Genomic DNA, 5707 nt, shown 5'->3' on the forward strand with positions numbered 1-5707 from the left:
TATGGAACCTCTAGCTTGATATTACTGACCTTAGAAGTCTAGCTCTCCTCACTATCATTGTTGTCTTTGAGCCAATAGATATTAAGTAGGTGGCTTTACTTTTAAGGTGAGATCAGGGCTCACATCAATTTTGTGCTGTATGCTAGTTGAATGAAATCCTCATCTCATTCTTACTACTCCTTGTAAAAGTACTCACCACAAAGGTTAAAGATAATCCTAAAGCTAAACCATTAATTCCAATACTCCCTCTTGGATTAGCTTGACCACATAGGGCAAAAGCTCTCACACCAAGTTCAAGTTCTTTGAAAACACACAAAAACATAAAAATTTCCACTGGCTAAAAATATTTACAATGTTTACTCAGCCCTTTGCTAGAAAGCATAGTCTGAATCAATCATGATCGTGTTGGCCTCTTCCTTGCCTTTGTCCATGATCTCCTTCAGCTTTTCTGAAAGTAGTCTTTGATCATATGACCTTTGAAGTAGAAGCAAGGTTTGGGTCCCTTCTTCTTCTTTTTCTTCGCTTCCTTGGACATCAATGGTAGATTTTGTAACATGTACTTCCACACTTGAGGACTCAATGCTATCAATTGAAATTCTAAGTCGAGCTTCTTCCATGACCAAATGAGATGCTGCACTAACAAGGGTTGAGTTTGGTTGGTTGGCAATAACACCAACCACATTATCAAACTTTGGGTGCATTGAAGAGAGCAACACAAAGACTTCTTCCTCGGTAATGATTATCCCCGTCCCTTAAAGTTGATTCATAAGACTTCTTATATTGCTTAAATGGGTTGCAAAAGCCCATGCTTCATTGGCTGAAGCAGCGCTTGCTACCTATGGTATTTGAGTGTCATCTAATCCTTTGACAAGGAAGGCCAGAGCCTTCATGTCAAGTGCTTCCTAGACTTTTTGTGCCTCTGCATCCCTGGTTGGTTTCTTGTAATCACACTTTGTTATGGTCCAATAGTCCTTCTCTATCATGGGGCCATTTGCATTTTTATGGACCATGTGTGATACTTTGTACCAAATCTATCACTCTTGTCAAAGGAGTCCTTCCCCATCACTAAGATTTTGAAGAGCAAGATTAAGCAAAATCAAATAACTTTGGCTATATAGAAATAACTGAAAGATTAATACAAGTCAAACGGTGTTAACCCAATTCTAGGATTAACAAGAGCTACAGCCATTATCTTACATCAAGGAGTCGCGGTAGATACACCAAAGGGTCATACATTCAAGATATGAAGCAATGGTGTCCAAAGCTACAACTTGGATGGGTGCCCGTAATGGTGTGACAGAGTATTTGGTGATTCCCACTTCAAGAGCGTGTGGTAGCAAGTTAGGATGAAGTCCTAAGTGATGTACTTCATGGATATATTATGAGAGTAGTCATTGTAATAGCATGAGAGTAGTTATGGGCGCCCGTAATGGTGTGAGAGTATTTGGTGATTCCCACTTCAAGAGCGTGTGGTAGAGCAAGTTAGGATGAAGTCCTAAGTGATGTACTTCATGGATATATTATGAGAGTAGTCATTGTAATAGCATTAGGCCTCTTATGAGCCTAAAGTGCCTGGTCGGCCACAGTTTAAGTGAGTGTGAACACTTATGGCCATGTATATAAGTGAATTTCTCTCATAATACAACATACTCTCCCATTTAAGTCTTGCTCTTGCTAATCCTCTTGCTAATCTCTCTCCCTAATGCATGCTAGTGAGTGTGTGTGAGTGAAGTGAGGTGAGAGGAGGGACAAGGACCCGTAGTGCAAGGCGACGGTGTGACAACGCTCGCGGGAGACGCGGTGGAATTGCTTCTCAAAGAGTTGTAGAGTTTGGAGACCTCAAGGGTTACAAGCTCGGCCATTGGAAAGATCCTCCACGACAGTTGCAGTTCACTAGGTAATCTTTTTTTGGATGTGTTTCAAGGAGGGTTCGGGTGAGCCATAACAAACAGTAAAATAAATGTTTTTAGAGTCCATCACCACACCCATAGAGCTTTATATTAGAAGCTAAGAAATCTCCAAGGCCTTGAGCTAAGGCAGCCTTGTAATACAACGGCTTGTCTTCTGATTCTCCCTTCGCTCTCTTTTTGAATTTTGATTTTTAGGTTGTCGAACTCGAAGTGTATAAAAATGACTTGTCCTTTTTTTGGCAGTTTGTTTTACTCTAGAAGTCTGCTTCCTTCTTCTAGATGTGACCTCCTCTGTGCTTTGAGCTACAAAGTACTCCCTCTTGATCCGTGCTCGAGTATTTTGAAACTCAATAGATGAGTTTGAGGATACTTCCACCATCCCTTGTACTCTTGATTCCTTGGTATCTGAAGAAATTTCTATTATGTTCATTTCATCATACCCAGTAAGAACTCTTTTATAAGTGATTTTACTCCTTCCACACAACATTGAGTGTACACAAAACTTGCCCCAAATAAGACCCTTACATAAACACACTATGGTTGACCCACCTACCAAAAAATACTCTATTGAAACCAAGCCGTTGTTTTTTTAAAACAAATTTTGGAAGACCTTCTCATGGATTTTCGAATATTCTTCCCACTTTTGGACTTTCCTTTTTGGTGAATGATTCCAACTCACCACTTGTCAGTTGGCTGATTTCACCCTCACCGTCTTCAAGACTTGTGCCTCCTACCAATGAGCGCTAGTTTAACTGTTAGAGTGTTGGACTCTAATCCCCAAGGTCGTGAGTTCGAGTCTTGTGGGGCCTCATGTGGTATCATCTCCCTCGATGGGAGATTTATAAGTCCAAAGTTGATATGTGGGCGGCCTCGGCCCCGGCTTGTGCCAAACCCGAGGGGGTGGGGGGGTGTGTGAGTATTTCTAAAAAATTTCCTGTACCTGCTTTTTTTTAAAAAAAAGGACTTGTGCCTCCTTGTCAACAATGGGCCCACGCTCCACTGCCTTGAGAACTTGCACCTCCTTGTTAGTAATCGGCCCATGCTCCACTGCCTTGAGGACTTGAGCCTCAACCTTAATGGAGTAGCCTTTGTGGACTGGTTTTGACAGTCATTTGGTTGTCGTTGGTCGCCTGATTTCAGTTGCCATGCTACTGCATCTCGGCTATAACTCTTAGTCGCCTCTCTCAGTCGCCTTGTTATTGCCACTTGGTTGTAACTCTCACAGTCACCTTACTGCTTCACAACTGCCTTTGACTGCCTTTATATGGCCACCATGCACAGAGCGCTTTAGCATTTTGTTGGCCACGACGAAGCACTAATCCTCGATAGTTCGTGGTGGAGAACCATAGCACACCAACCTCAAGCTTTAAACTGTGCTTTTACTAACCAGAGCACACAATCAGCCAATCAGCCACCACTATGCTTAGCAGTGTTGGACACAATTAACAGCTACACTTCAATGGTATCAGTAGAAGCAGAGTATGTAGATGACCAGTCGAAGAAGAAACCAGAGAAAAGCACTTTGTAGATCTCCCCCTTCAGAGAAAACCCACCATCTTGTCATTCTCCCTCTCTCTCAATAAAAGAAGCTACCGTTCTCTCTCTAAGAGTAGAACTCTCTCTCACTGAAAATTCTCTCACTCAGAGTAGTAGAAACTAATCTTGTTGAGAATGCTTAGTAGAATATTATCAATAATGCTTCTAATTATGTAAGCCTCATAGGATTAGAAAAGCATGATTAGAGAGACATGAATCTTAATGAAGGAGTTAATCATTCAATTAGTCCCACACACACATAGGATACTTCTTTCATGAGGATCCCACTCAAAACATGAATTAGGAACTTAACACAAAGTTAATTTCTACCTCACATAGAGTTTCCATGAAATATGGCTCTGCTACCATATTGGAAATAGACCCAAAAGTTGCAAGTACTTTATAAGCATGTTAAGCAAAATAATAACCCAAGAAGACACAAGATGTAGTCTATAAAGAACTAGGCACATATGTAGCCCTTTTACTCAAGTGCTAATACAAGGGTTATACAATGGTTGCAAGGAGCTAAGTGTAACCTCCCAATTTATAGGGAGAAGGAGAAGGAGAAGAAGGCGCCTACTTCAATGACATCATCCATGATGTCTAGTGCCCCCTTAAGAGCATCTAAGGCCACCTCCAAGACCTCTTCAAATAGGGTGCCCACTTGACCGATGCCATAGAACACCCATGCCACCTAGACTACTATTTTTGACTAGCATATCTAGTCCTTTTTACTCCTTGTAAAAGCACCCACCACAAAGGTTAAAGATAATCCTAAAGTCAAACCATTAATTCCAGTATGGCACACCTAGTACTTTTACCTCTTTTCTCTCCCCCTCTTTTGGCTATGTCTCTGCTAGAAATAGATCAAAATCTTTTACTTCAAAAAGTCGCGGGCGTGGTTTTCTCGTCCGAAACTTACAAGACATGTAATTGCGGATTTTGGGTCCACAGATTTAAAAAAGCCACACCGGAAGAAGGATTCTTTGTATCAAGGATGATATGCAAAAGGATAATTTCTCTCATTGCCTTTTTACTAACAAATTATTGGAATATGCATCTGCAAAAGGAGTATTGATTGCACCTTTTGACTTAGTTTTAGGAAATCATAATGCCTTGCTAAATGTCAAAATCAGTTGGAGATATAGTGCTAGTCTAAAGAGATTTTTTGTAGACATTGATAGAATGTGCATTGGAAGAAGGGAAAGTGGAAACACAGGAGAGAGAGAGAGAGAGAGAGAGAGAGAGAGAGAGAGAGAGAGAGAGAGAGATGGAGAGGAAACACAGGTGAGCACTTGATCTCAATATCATCACCAAAAGGAATATATGTCCCGAGCAAGAGGGCAGAACCTCGTATGTAAGGGATTGCAGCTAAACAAGCAGTGAGATATGAGGGAGGCATGCTGGCTATATATATGCCTACATAAAGGCAGTCGACTGGTGATAAAGTGCCTACATGACTGGGAAAATACCCAGGACCATAAAATGGGAAATAAATATGGGTAAAATATATGTGAGGGGTGACCAGCCCCTCTGACTAACATGGTCAGCCCTAGAGGCTAAAATAGGACACCAGCAAGAAGGGGATGATGTCTAACACCCCCTCTCAGCACCGGATGCTGAGTGAACTCCAAGAAGCTAGAGACATCATCCTCAATCAAAGATGAAAGACTATAGAATTAAATAGGTACCAAGAAAGCTCCACAAGCAATCTCATCAACAACTCAGCTACAAAAGCTACAGAACAAGCTGCTACGTACACCACTCCTCTCGAAGAAAACAACCATATAGGCTACAACGTGTTGCTCCAAATAATGGTTCCAAACCCAAGTGTAAGAACACTCCTCGAAGTTGAATGTCGTGTATCCAGCCTGAAGAAGGTATGAAAAACCTTATAAACAACCAAGATCAGATCTTGTATATAATCAATCCTGGGAGAAGCAAGCTGCTCCTCACTAGAACCCTCAAAAGAAAAAGAGTCAATCTACTCCAACTCTGTACTAAGAGTAGCCGAATGCTGTACAAAAGCATCCTCTGAAAAGGTCGGCATCGCAAGATGTAAAGACTCTGTAGTAGAAAAGATGGGGTCCATTTGCTCAAACTCAGTACCATGAGTTGCCTAATGCTATACATAAGTACACGCCACGGAGGTGGGCATGAAAGGACTCCACATCCCCCTTTGAAAAAAGATACGGCGGACTAATATAAGCCCAACTGATCCAAATCCAAAAAACTTTGGGAGTACCACTGTGCCCCAAGCA

The sequence above is a fragment of the Cibotium barometz genome, chromosome 5 (assembly GCF_041138505.1).
Source record: "Cibotium barometz isolate CiBa-2024 chromosome 5, ASM4113850v1, whole genome shotgun sequence".
NCBI lineage: Eukaryota > Viridiplantae > Streptophyta > Polypodiopsida > Cyatheales > Cibotiaceae > Cibotium > Cibotium barometz.